Below are 14,867 nucleotides of genomic sequence, written 5' to 3' on the forward strand. Positions count from 1 at the left end.
GGAAGGGCTGAGCTAGTGGACCAAGAAGGATTTTTCAATTTGAGCCAGAAGTGGGTCAAAGCTGGGAATACACATTGTTGCCCAGATTCGACGAGCAGAGTAGAACCAGATGACCTGGACATACAGTGCTAAGCCATCCAGAGTACAGTGCCAATCCAAGGGGTGTCCTGAAACATTTCAGTGGCGGATTCATGTCCACAAGATTTAATTTGACCACTAGAATTGTATGTAAACTCATGCCGCATTGTGTATTTACATTTTGAAACCTTTAGCATTCGATTTTGGGGGAAAGGAGTATTATTCTCTGGAGGTAAAACAAATAATTTACTCAGCTTGTTTCAGAAAATAGAAAATAAAGGGCCTCCTGGAATTTGTGTCTGATTTTACAGCTAAAGGGCTTGATGCTCTGTGCTAGCTCTTATAAATGCATTTACACAAATAGAATATTGCCCTCAGTGTTTATCGTGGAGGGGCTTGGTTGAGAAAATCTAATTTCAGGAACATGTTATTTAAAGTGATTCCTCTCTGTAAGGAACCTTCACTCCAAATTTAAATTGTAGCCAGTTAGAAATGTCTTTTTTTAATTTATTTCCAACTTGAAAAGCATAAACATTTTAAATGATCTGTCCATGTGCCCTGAAAAGAAGCCCTTGCCTATTTCAATACTAGCATTCTCTGAGATAATTATTGACTTGCTCAGTCCAGTAGAGTATTTGATTTACATTTCTCAACTGTTCGCTTTGCATTACATTCCATTTATTTTTATTTTTTTTATATTAAGTATAATATAACAATTAATGTTTTTTTATTCATACACATCAAACAAAGAAATAAAATATCACATCAGGAGAAAATCAATTCATCAGATCAAGAAAGAGGAAATAAACATAAGATAGAATTATAACAATAGCAGATTTAGCACATTTTTTAAATAAAAATCCAATGTCTGGACAGATAATAAAATAACCCAAAAACATTTCCATGGAAGAAAGCCTCTGAGGTTGTCTCTTTTGAGTTGATAAAACGATCAGCTTTGCCATAAACTAGGGCTGTATTTTTGTGGAAGTGTGCCAGACTCTCACACTCTAGTATAAGATGTTTATTTTTTTTAATAACATCTTTATTTTTTATTTTTTTATTACTTGTATATAATCACTTTGTGTGTGACATCTTTATTTAAGACTGACAAGTGCATACCAGATATGTGTCATTTATGGGGTATATACATCATTTTCAATGCATGGCTAAACAACGTAACGCTTGACATATGGTTGATGAACAATATTCGCTTGGATAGATTTTGTCTAAATTTTCAGAGTTAATGACAATATTGATTGTCGGGATGTTCTGGCCAGGTCGGCCTCAGAGATGAGCGATTCATTATCGGATGAGTCCGGGGTAGTCCTCAGGTAGTTCCTCAGGGGGGTCCATATGTCCTTTGGTCTGCAGGTGACAGAGACACTCCCAATATATATCTCCTCAGTCTCTTGGACGTCTATTAGGTCTTTCAGCCATGCCTGCCGGGTGGGAGGAGCCCTAGCCTTCCAGGCTCATAGAATGTTCCTCTTGGCGACCACCACCGCTACTGCAAAGAGCCGTCTCATTCTGATCGGGACCTTCCCTATGTCTCTGAGTAGGTATTTCAGTGGAGTAGCTGGGGTTTGGAGGCCGATGATGTCACTCACCGTTCCGGCTACCTCTCCTCAGAACTGGTTGATTAAGGGGCAGTCCCAGTACATGTGAAAATAATTCACCGTGGGGGTCTGGCATTTGGGGCATTCCAGCAGCAGAGCAAGGTCAAATTTAGCTATTTTGCCTGGAGTAACATGCATGTGATTAAGGGGGTAATTCATAGAATTTAGCGCACAAGTGGCACACGTGGCTGGCGCACAGTGTGTGCGTGCGGATCCCTGCGCAGCCGCGTGCGCCAAAACCCATTTCCGCGCACAGTGTATTCATGGATTCCAGCTACCAAAACCAGCCGTGTCGCACAGTGGCGCAGCGAACCTGCAGCAGCGCCAGTTACGCCCCCAAGAACGCCTCTCACGCAGGGAAAAGCCATCAAAATCCCCACTCCAGCGCAAAGGGCTGCGCTAACCCTGTACCAGCACGGCAAGCGGGCTACGTGTATCACTGGGGTGCGTGGGAAGTACCTCACGTCATTTCAGCTGGGTACGTGTATTTCAGGGGTGCGCTTGAAGTTCCACACGCGATTCCATCAGGGTATGTGTACATCAGGGGTGCGCGGGAATTTTCACACGTGAATTCAGCAGGGTACGTGTATTCCAGGGGTGCGCTGGAAGTTCCACACGCGAATGTCCTGGCTACGTGTATCTTGGGGTGCGCGGGAAGTTTCACACGCGATATCAGCAGGGTACATGTATATCAGGGGTGCGCGGGAAGTTCCACACGCGAATGTCCTGGCTACGTGTATTTTGGGGTGCGCGGGAAGTTTCACACGCGATATCAGCAGGGTACGTGTATTCCAGGGGTGCGCGGGAAGTTCCACACGTGAATGTCCTGGCTACGTGTATCTTGGGGTGCGCGGGAAGTTTCATACGCGATATCAGCAGGGTACATGTATTCCAGGGGTGCGCGGGAAGTTCCACACGCGAATGTCCTGGCTACGTGTATCTTGGGGTGCGCGGGAAGTTTCACACGCGATATCAGCAGGGTACGTGTATTCCAGGGGTGCGCGGGAAGTTCCACACGCGAATGTTCTGGCTACGTGTATCTTGGGGTGCGCGGGGAGTTTCATACGCGATATCAGCAGGGTACGTGTATTCCAGGGGTGCGCGGAAAGTATCACACGCGATTCCATCAGGGTACGTGTATTACAGGGGTGCTCGGGGAGTACCACACGTGAATTGCACGTGTGGGTCCTCCCAGGTATTCCCTCTACACCCTCCACGGCCCCTGCAGGTGGCCCACACCACAGGGGCCTACCCTGCACATGTCCTGCAGGCACCCCATCCACCATGGCCATGCCCCCCCAGCCAACCCACATGTCAACTTGCACTACTGCCCACCAACGCATGTCCCCCTGGACCCCCAGCCACCAGGGGCAGCCTCCACCAGGCCCAAACCCATGTCTCCCACCACCCCCACCCCCCAGCAGTGCAGGGGCAGCCTCCACCAGGCCCCCACTCCTGTCCCCTATCACCCCCACCCCCCAGCCACCAGGGACAGCCTCCACCAGGCCCTCACCCATGTCCAACTCATGTTCCCCTGCACCCCCACCCCCTAGCACTGTGGTGCACCCTCCACCAGGCCCCAACTCATGTTCCCCTGCACCCCCACCCCCCAGCAGTGAAGGGGCAGCCTCCACCAGGCCCCCACCCATGTCTCCAACCACCCCCAGCCCACAGCCACCAGGGGCAGCCTCCACCAGGCCCCCACCCATGTCTCCCACCACCCCCACCCCCTAGCCACCAGGGGCACCTGCCACCAGGCCCCCACCCATGTCCAACTCATGTTCCCCTGCACCCCCACCCCCCAGCACTGTGGTGCACCCTCCACCAGGCCCCCACCCATGTCTCCCACCACCCCCACCCCACAGCCACCAGGGGCAGCCTCCACCAGGCCCCCACCCATGTCTCCCACCAGGCCCCCACCCCCCAGCCACCAGGGGCACCTGCCACCAGGCCCCCACCCATGTCCAACTCATGTTCCCCTGCACCCCCACCCCCCAGCACTGTGGTGCACCCTCCACCAGGCCCCAACTCATGTTCCCCTGCACCCCCACCCCCAGCAGTGCAGGGGCAGCCTCCACCAGGCCCCCACCCATGTCCAACTCATGTTCCCCTGCACCCCCACCCCCCAGCACTGCAGGGGCAGCCTCCACCAGGCCCCCACCCATGTCCAACTCATGTTCCCCTGCACCCCCACCCCCCAGCACTGTGGGGCACCTGCCAGCAGGCCCCAACTCATGTTCCCCAGCCAACATGTCATCACAATCTAGATCCCTGGTCCCTATGGTCAGCCTCCAAATGCAAAACACCCACCCGAGTATTGCATCCACCCACTCAGAAATGGCAATGACATGACAGAACACCAATTGCAAGTTTGGAATCAAACACATGTCCCTCACATACACCCAATGGGTGTCAGTGAATCTCAAAACCCATATCATGATATGCATGAAACCAATGAGATGATGCTACACATTGAAGTTCGATCAAAAAATATGTATTAAAGGAAACATAAATTGAATCAAAAATAAAGAAACAGAAATGGGAATGTACAAAAATGAAAAGAAGCATGTCCGTGAAAAAAAGCAAAACCAAAAATCATAATCCAAAGGAATGGTGTCCAAAGTCACAGTCCACAAAAGAAAATCCAATGGAAAATTATAATTGAAAGCCATTGCTCCATGGGTAAATTGTGAAAGAAAAAGAAAATACAACAGTGAACTATGTACAGACGAACAAGCCAGGGTCCATTATCCCAACAAAAGAAATTAAACCTATCTAACAACACTAACTAATAAAAAAAAAAATATACAAAAATGTGGCCCATTGTCCAAAAGGTCCAAAATAAATTCAAAAACAAAGGAAACCTAACACTAACTACATAACTATGTACAAGGGCAGCGGGCTAGTCTGACGGCTCACTTTTGGATGTCCCGGGCCAGGGCATCATCAAACTCCTGCTCAATGTTCGGAAGGCGGTCCTCCTCCATGGCCCCGAGGGTCCGCAGGGCCGTCGACGTGTCCACCTCCAACCCCCTGCGGATTGCCTCGAGGCACTCGGCCCACCTCAGGGCCCTCCGCATGGAGTTCTCCGCCCTGACCATTGTGAGCCATGCCTCTTCCGCCCGCTGCCGCTCCGCATCTATGGCGTGGCCCAACCGCTGCCACACGGAAGACACTCTCTGTCCTGGGTCCTCCTGCCCTCCGGCCGATGCCTGCCCCTCCGATGTTGAAGGCCCCGAGCCTTCATGGCTCCCACCACGTTGCTGCTGTGCCTCTGCCCGTGCACTGCCTCCTGCTGCCTGCACATCCTCCGCCGGCTGGGGTGCAGTCGTTGATGTGGCCACCCCTGCTGGACGTCCGACTCCCGACTGTGGCAGGGATGCCTCCTCCACCTGCCTGGCCGTACCGTCAGAGGCAGCTCCACAGGGCACCCAGGTGACTGATGGGTGGGAAGATGGCACGGAGGACGACTGGCGCATAGGAGGTTCAGTTGAGGAGGGGGTCGTAGCAAGCCCCATCAAAGGGAGGAATCCGGCCTGGGTGACCTGTCCCAGTAGGCCAACGCGGTCAACGAGCCATTCAAGATGACGTGCAGGCTCCTCATGAAAAGACTGCAGGTCACCTCGCATGGCCCGTTGACGCAACGCCACACCAGTCAGGACAGGCTCAACCCGGACCCGGATAGCCACGTCCGCAGGCAGAGGAAGGCCAGTTGTCGTTAGCTCATCCCCTGCCTGAAAACGGGTCTGGACGTAGGCATCCCTGCTGGTGCAAGATGATGCAGGGACAGGATCAGGGACAGGATTGCACACAGGCACCTCCGCGACGGCCTGTGCTGCCTCCTGTCCCTGGTCCTGCACTGCACCACTAGCACCAGTGGGATCCCCACCTCCAGACCCCGTCTCTGTTGCTTGCACGGCCTCCTCCTCCACCAAACCCCCCACTAACCTGGATGACTCCATGCCATCTTCCCCCGTTGGGCCCTGTGGGGTCCCAGCTGCCCCTTCTGCTGCCGAGGAGTCCAACTCCAACCTCTGCCTCTTGGACCTCCCCCCGGCAGCTGCGGCCTGGGACGCGGCACCGGACTCCTCACTTCCCGACGAGATCACAACATGATCTCCGGCTGGCGGTGGGATCCCCGCCGCTGTGCTCCACAGCACCTTCTCCGCCCTCTTCATCAGTTGACTCTGCAGACAGGGAGAAATAAAACACAGGCATCAGGGCACTGTACAATGGACACATACACACACGACAGTTGTACATGAGTGGCATTGGCAAACCTCAGACATGCCATCACTATCCCCAACACACATGTCATTTCAACTCGCACACATGAGCCATACCAAAGCCATATCGCAACTGCCTGCACCAGCCATACACATACAACAGCATGAGCAGGCAAAGCTGAGCCAGACATCACATGCAACACAGGAAGTGCACTACACATGTACACACACCACCACACTTACATGCATGTGTACACCTCTGCCAAGTGTCGCAGTGTTCAGATGGGCATCCATGTCACATCTGCCAATCAGGCTTCCACATCCCGCTGTCACATGCATCCATGTTGCATCACTGTTGCACCCTTGTCAAATACACACAAATGCACATGTACACAGTGCTGATACATGCAGCTGAAAACAACATACATGCGTGACATCACGAACATGTCTACTTACATACACATTCATCCAAACATGTGTGCCCACACAACTGTATTTGGCATGCAAGCCTACACACACAAGCACCATCCATGTCTCACACATTACAGCCCTCGCATGTGTTAGCCTCACGGCCCTGTACACCCCCACCCATACTCGACCCCATACAAACAGATGTGCAACCTGCACACTACTGAAACATCACCACACGCACAGCTCACAATCAGGATGCATGTACACTTACCCCTCGACTCCAGAGGGGTCTGCCTCTCAAGGACCTGGACATGGAGCGCTGGGGATATGCGTTCCAGGACCCTCATCTGATCTTCCGACAAGTGGCCCCGGTGCCCCTTAGCATCTGCTGCCTTCAAGAGGCGCCGGGCCTTGTTCAGGGTCCTGGACCTGAAGTCCTCCCAGCGCTTCTTGACATGTTGTAAGTCGCGGACTGCCACCCCCTCCGCGTTGATGGCAGTCACGATGTCAGTCCAGATCCGAGTCTGTCCTTCCTTGTCGGCACGGGAACTTCCGAAGAGGGCATCATACTGCCCCAGGACTTGCTCCACCAGGACACCAACTTCGGTGGCACTGAAGCTGGTGCCCTTCTGCCTCTCTGGCCGGGGGTTGTCAGTGGTGCCAGATGTTGCAGTGCCCGACATGACAACCCCAGAGGCAGGAGTGGGTGGGCAACTAGGTCCTGGGGCTGGGCTGTGGAGCGATGGAATCCCAGTCGGGAGTCTTCGGTTCCAGCAGGGGTGGTCACAGCAACAGCACCCCTGGCTGATGTGCAGGCAGCAAATGGCAGGGCACGTGGGCAGCAGGCAGTCAGGCAGCAGCAGATGGCAGGTGGGAGCGTGCTCGCGGCTCTGGGGGGCAGTAATTCGGCCTTCTGGGCAGGAACGTGGTCTTCCGTGTGCTTACGCGTGGCCAGCTTGATACGGAGTGATTTGGCACGTGAAAATTCTGCACGTCAGCGTGTAATTCGAGGAAAGGCCCTTAGCGCGTAAGCGCGTCTGCACGCATACGCAATTTCATTGGACAGAAGGCCCCTCAAGCGCAAGCGCCCCTGTGACGTGACACGCACAGGCATGCATGGGCATTTCAGCACGCGTGAAAAACTGCACGTCCGCGTGTAATACGAGGAAAGGGCCCATGTGCTTAAGTGACGTGACGCGCGCGTGCGTTTCCCTCAGCACGGGTTAAAGGTGAGCGGGCCCAGCAGTTCGCTGTACGTGCCTTTCATGGAGACCGACGTGTGTTGCTGCTTCCTGTTGTTTCGCGCGCCATCACAACTTCACAGCTATCAAGGACATATCTCTTCTTTTGGCGGGGGTGTTGGCTACGCATGTTTTTCTGCATCGCGCTAGTCAGACGGTGAGTCGCACACGCTCTTTTTCCCACTGCGGGTGCCCCTGTGTATCGCACCCATTTTCGATGTCATAGTAGCCTGCGTGTCCCACGCTTACGCGTTATTCATGTTACTGGGTGCCACCGCGTACTGCGGGAGGTTGAATCGACGCACGTAGGCTGCAGGGTTGCGTGCACGGTTTTACTGCAGTTTTGGGGTGCCTGAGCGTTGCGTGACCCGTCATTACATCACCGGGGTCACATACAGCCTTGCAGGTGCAGGGGGGCTGTTAACATCGTGCTTCCTACCCCTTTCACCCCAATTACCCAGGTCAATTGTGGTGTACACCTCCCATTGGCACCACTCCATCTGTGCCGGCACTACTACATCTGTGCCATGGTTGGGAGGCCACCAAAGGTGAGGGGCACCTCAGCTGGGCGTCCTCCTCGTGGAGGGCGTGGTCAGGGACGTGGCCGTGGTGACCAGGGAGTAGGGGGACTCCAGGGTGTCCAGGGCGGCCACAGAGGGGGAAGAGGCAGGGGTGCGGCACTTGAGCACAATGTTGTGCCATGTGTCCGTGCAGTCATGCCACCACCCCCTGTGGTTCCGGGGGATGCAGCTTCTGCATCTGGCACTGGCGCCCGTGTGACCCGGCAGTCCGTTCCATCGACTGCCACGGGCCCAAGGGTAGTGGTAGCTGCAGGTGCAGCTGCGGACACCGCCACCCAGGCTCAGGGTCTGCCAGCGCTGGCTGCGTTGGCACTTGAGGAGCCTTTGGTAGATCTCCAACAGGCCAGGAGGGAAACCATAGGGGCAGGCCGGGCTGCTCAGACCAAGACACGTGTCCCTGGGGCAGTCATGTCATCTGCTGCCCCGAACAGCCCGGTGTTGGCAAGTGCAGGGGCAGATGCACCTAACAGCACCCCAGTTGTGAGTCTGCCAACCAGGACCATTGCGGTCAATGACCCTGCCACAGCTGATGTTGCTGCGCAGGGTCCATTAGTGGGCACCCAGCTGCCACTGACACAAGTCAGGCCTTTGGTCATCCCTCCACCTGCCACTCCCTTGGGTCAGTCCACCGAACCCACTGGCCATACAGGTCAGGGCGGCATTAGCCAGCCAGGGTCTACGCCACAGTCCAAGAGGAGGAAGGTTGCACCTGCAGCACAGGCTGGGACCCCACACACAGCCACGACCTCCTGCACGTCGAGGAAGAAGCCTTTCTGTAAGCAGGAACTGGACTTCCTCGTGGACTACGTACGGGGCCACAGCCGTGACATGCTAGTGGGTGCCAATAGTCAGACTACGGCTGCCCAACGTGACACCCACTGGAAGCATGTTGCGGAACATGTCAGTTCATTCGGCCATGAGGTGCGCATGGCGCAAGAGTGCAAAAAGCGTTGGAATGACATCAAACGCAGCACTAAGGCTAAGCGTGCCTCTAATTACAACTTGACTCTGGTGACTGGCGGTGGGCCTGCACCAGAGGAGGAAGAGCTCACTCCGCATGAGGCACTCGTTGCAGAGTTCATACCACCTGAATTGGTCGAAGGAGTGGGAGAGATGCTGGACTTTGATGCCCAGTCCAGTGAGTGTTGATGCGTGTTTGTTGAGGACGTGTGTGTTTCACTTGTGGGATGTGTTGTGCATGATTGCCGCTACATGTGACGTGTACATGGTTCTGATGTGTAAGTAATGCAATGCTTCCGTCATGCATGTCTCCTCTGCCTGCATGCGGGGACTCCATGTAGGCATGCTCCCTTGCCCCTCCTCCGCCACTCTGCACCCCAGTTCCACCTTTGCACTGGTGTTCTTCAATCTTGCCAATGTGTACTTTCTTGTTCATGCGTCCTGTGTAGATGCTAACTTCCAGCGTAGAATCTGCCAAACATATACCGTGTGGTACAGCCTTAGTACTTGATGCAGGGTATCTCACTTGTACTGTGCATAGGTCAGATGTCCCGCAGGGACATGAGTGCCCATTCATGCTCCATGTGTACTGCACACATGCCCCAATGTGTCCTTGACTGGATGATCACTGTAATACAAGTCCTTGGTTACATACATGTCCTGCCATCTCATCAGCCTTCCCATGTCAACTGTGGCTCAGTCCTGTGTTGCACACATGTTTAGGGTCTGACAATCTGTGTGGCTGTGTGACTCTGTCCAACTGTTGTTGTGTCTTCTTCACACATGGGCGGAATCCAGAGTTTTCATCATGTGTCCTGCTTACTGTCCCAGCATCATTTGCAGTGTTGTCACTTGAATCACATTAAGCTGTTGATGCCAGTCAACACTGCCTGTCAATACACAGGTGTATGGTCAGCCTTTTGATACCATGCTAGGCATCCCTGCTTTGGTACTGGGGTGGAGGGGTGCTTGGCTTCTAGATATGGTACACATTGAATGCACAATGCACGTGATGTCTGAATTTGACATTGCACTGCCTTCACATTTCCTGGCACACACCATGGAGTCCTTGTACATGTAGGTAGTGAGTGTCGTACACATTTTCTGCACTGCATAGACCCACTTCCATGGAAACTGCCACCTTTCAACAGGTCTGATCACAGAAGCAATTCAAAGTTGACCCAGCATGCATGTCAGGTTATATGTTGTGTGTCACATGTCTGCCTGATGTGTTTGCTGTCGGTGTGTGTGTGTGTTGTGTGCTTCTGACATGTGTAGTGACCTTTTTTATCTCTATTTTTCAGGTGATGACGCAATGGAGGCGGAGGATGGTGTTGTCATGCCAGACACAGGGTTGTTACCACTACATCAACCCGGCACTAGTGGGGGTCGTGGGGTGGTAGGCCACGAAAACCCCCAAGTGCTACAGTCCATCTTGTCTCTGGCTGCCTATGAGTCCAGCCTTGATGACGACTCTGACGTCCATGTTGATTTGGATGAGCATCAAGTCCATGTGTCAGGGGTGAGTGATTCTGATGTGGACACTCCTCTGTCTGCGACACCTGCACTGAGGGATCAGACAGTCTTGGTTCCTCCGCCTGTGGTGGATCGGGACGCAGGGTCACCCTCCACACCAGTCACTGATGTGCCTGGGACATCACGTCGACGGGGGCATGTAGTCGTGCAGCCGCGGGCGGTGCCAACACAGCGAGGACCCCCGGTCCTTGGGTCCCGCAGGGGTCAAGCCCGGCAACGCGGTCACCGTGCGCAACCGCAGTATACTGAGTGGGAGCAAGACATGACTGCCAATTCAGAATGGCAGGGGGCAGCAATGGAAAACATCGCTGAGAGCATGGAGCATGTGGCACGATCTGTGCTCCCCCCTGCTAGGCAGGTGCTTCTCCAGCAGCAGGCGGCACAGTCCACGGCCCGCTCGCTCAGGCTGGGCATGGCGGCCTCAAACAGGGCACGCCAGGCTGAAATGTCATCTCTGCGTCAAGCAATTGCTGCTCACGCAGAGGCGCACATGGATGCCCTGAGGGAGGAGTATGCTTCCCTCAGATCCACTCTGGGTGTCCTTATGATGTCCCAGAGGCAGCAGGCAGAGGAGAGGTTTGCACAGCTTGAGCGTACCATCTCGGCTGAGCTACAGGCTTGCCGGGAGGTGCAGCGGTTGTCCAGCCAGGCCTTGCAGGAGGAACTCCGTGTTACACGTGCTACCTTGCAAGAGGAAGCACGCGTATCACGTGAGGTTCTGCATGCAGACCTACGTCACATCGCCACACAGAACCAGGCTCACCCGTCCGGCAGACTTGCTGCCGACGAGGGGCAAGCTGCGGCTAGGCGTGGCCAGGCTACTGTGCCAAATCCTCCTTTCCAGGATGAGCCAGACTCGGACGACCATCTATCTCCCACATTGGTCGGGCTGTGCAGGCGTTGAGCCCATGGAGGTTTTTTCTTTTTTGGCTCAGCATCATCGCATGTGGATGTTGAGCAGCACCCTGTACCTCCCCCCTCCTGGGTGCCTCCCCTCCCCCCCGGGTCGTATGTTGCCATTTTTGATTTTTCTTTTAGTTTAGTTAGTTCAGGTTCTGTTTGATAGTTAGTTTAATTAGGTAATGTAGGTTTTCCATAGTTAGTGTAATTAGTTAATGTAGTTTAAAATTGCTTGTCTATTGTGCTTTCATGTGACGGTTCGGTGCTTTGTGGCTTTTGAAGACATCCACTGTCTGTTCCAGCTGGGCCCTTCAGGCTTGTCTTGTGTATGTGTTTGCTGCTTGGGGTCCTTGACTCACATATGCCACTCCTGCCTCCCTTATACATGGGCTCGCAAGGATGGTTCGGTGTCACAAACTTTTACACAAGGGCTTTGGACTGTCATATCTGTGGCATGTCTGGTGCTGTGTGACTTGTGTTTACACCCCTAGTGGGGATGATTTTGGTGTTATTGTCCACTGTTCAGCTTTTGCTAGTTGGGGTGTTTCATGATTAATGTGTACATTAATTGCTATGCATTGTGTAGTATGTTTCTTATTTTTACTGTACACGTGCTTGTTGCAATTCATGCTGTAGATAGTGTTCCACACTTTGGATGTGAAAGACGGACTGATGGTGTGATTTATGATGTGACTCTCTGACATGGTCAAGTAATGAGATGCCTGAAGAGACACACACAGATGATTTTGAAGCATTAATCATGTGTTTCATGCCCTTTCTGCAGGGGGATGAGCCTCCAGAGCACCTTTATCAGCAGACATGGCCCATTGGACGACGGAATTCCATCGACGGGAGGCACAGGGATTGCAGACCTACATCCTAGAACTGCCGACGTGTTCCAAGGAACTCCAGGCAAGGTGAGCAGCACAGGGGGGCCACAACACAGCAAAGCTTGCACCAGGCGAGTTGCACATGCAGGCTTAGTCACAGCACTCAGGGTGAGCTTGGACGAATATTGGTGTTGAAGCACACAATGCAGCTCAGATGTGTTGGTGGACTGATGGCTGTTGATTGTAAGGTTGTCTGGGACACCTGCAGGGGCAGTGGCACATACCCTCCGGTACACCAAGGTCCATCGAGGCACTTGTATCAACCATGTAGCCTTCCGAGACATGGAAAGGGGCAGCTCACAGGGACATACAGCAAGGGACATACTCGGGTGAAGTGCATTTCATTTCCATGTACTTTATGATGAATGCACTGCCAACTTTGTTTCGGTCATGGTGGTACGCAACTTGCTCTGAAGTCATGGCTTGCTATATGGGTCTGTCTGCTTACCCAGGGAACATTGCATGTTGTGTGAATTGTGACACATTGGTGTTCCATTTGCCACGCACCCACCGGCGGCTGACTTACTGCATTGACTGTGTATGACCCGTCACAGGGGTAATGTTATATATGGGTACGAAACATCTACGCCAGATTGTCTGTTTGTAGAGTAGTTTGTTGCTATGGGGCATGTTTGGTGGTGTGTTTTTGTGTAATTGGCACGTACAGGTTGTTGACTGTGGCTCTCTTTGCAGCATTGCAGTGCTCCTGTGACCGGACCTGAGAGTGCGCAGGCAGGAGGCCAGCACTCAAAACCAGAGCTAAGTGTCTTGTTGTTTTTCTTTCAAACTGCTCTGCATAGGCTTGCTGGGGGTTGCACTAATGCATGGATGTATGTGTGATTCAATTTGGTATGTTTTTTTCCCCCTAATCACCCGGAATCCTATGCAATTTTGAACCCTGTACACTCTACCCGGTGTTCCTGCTTCCCGTACCTATTCAAGCATCGTTCCCTAACCCTCTTTCCCCGCTGGGGTTGCGGATGCCTGTGTAAGCCCCGAACTTGCAGGCGCCAAAACCCTAGAGGGGGTGGTTGGTTCGTACCACTCCTTAGCCTGGACTACAGAAGGCCATGACAATGATGTCCAAGTTTGTTTGGATTGTGTATGTGTTCATGCAGGTAGTACATTTTCGTGCATTCCCTACTTTCATGTGTCACTCTTCCTCCCCTCTCCTGCCACTCATTCCAGTTATCCAGTGTGCCAACACCTGGCCCGACTGCATATCCCTGAACCTCCTTCCCCACCAGGGTCTCAGGGGCCTGTGTGAGTTTGACCTTGCAGGCACCCGGGACACAGTGGGGGTGGTTGTTTCGTGACACTCCCATGCCTGTACACAGGACCTGTGACAGTACACATCCGTTCATGGTGCATCATCCTATGTTATGTACCACACATGGTTCACATCCTGTTGTGACATTGTTTTACTGTGCTACCTTGGTTGTTGCATCTTTGTGGTAGTACTTGGCCTTTGTGAGGTACTGCTATGTCAAGTCATCTACTGGAGGATGTTCTGGTTCGTTTTTAGGCCTTGGATTTTGTGATTTTGGAAATGAGTGTGGATTCTGAGGGTGCAGGCACCTTTTCACACACAAGGTGGGAGATGGTGACGAAGGGTAAAGGTGATCCTGTGGCCAGGTGGAATTGAGGGTTGAAGGCTCCATGACCCAGGTGCAGTTGTTCAGTGGGTCATGGTCATTTGTGAGGGAGGGGGGGGTTGTTGTTGATAGTTGCCTTGCCCTGCAGTGTGATGGGAACCCTGACATTGTAATGGTGGTATCCTATGTACATGTTGTGTTCTGCTGATCAATGCCTGTTCATGTGTTGTGTTTACCTTTCAAGTGCGAGGGGATAGTTATGGTTTGACATGCTGGGGTGTACACATGGTGAATGTTCACATGTGATGTGTAGAGAACACTGATGGTCACTTGATTGCACATGCATATGTTGAGTGCATGTCCTTGCTGACCCACACACTTGCACTCTGATGCACTACATGTACTCCCACCCTTGCATATCCACGTGTACACTGTTTGCCTTCTGGTGCCCACTGTGTCCCTGCAGCACATGTTCTGTGACCAATTATGGATCCTGTACATGCCTAATTTGCTTTTTGATGTGGTCTGTCGCTTAGATGTGATGCTCAGGGTGTGCATCACACACAATGGCTGTTCACTGTGCTGTGCGCTGAGCAGTGTGTTGCAGGAGTAGGACACAGCATACAGAAGCTGCAGTGTTGATTTTGCAATGCACAATGTGCATGTAGACAGGCATTCATTGTTATGTTACGTCTACAACTCTTGTAATGCATTTGGAAATGACTTATTTTGGGTGGGAGGTTGTTGGTCAGTCATTTCATCTGATTCTAGGTCAGGCATCATTGTCTGATGCCACTGTACATTTTGGACATGGCAATGTGTACCTTATTGTT

This window comes from Ambystoma mexicanum, chromosome 3p, assembly GCF_040938575.1.
Source record: "Ambystoma mexicanum isolate Mex_15411 chromosome 3p, UKY_AmexF1_1, whole genome shotgun sequence".
In the NCBI taxonomy this organism is placed as follows: domain Eukaryota; kingdom Metazoa; phylum Chordata; class Amphibia; order Caudata; family Ambystomatidae; genus Ambystoma; species Ambystoma mexicanum.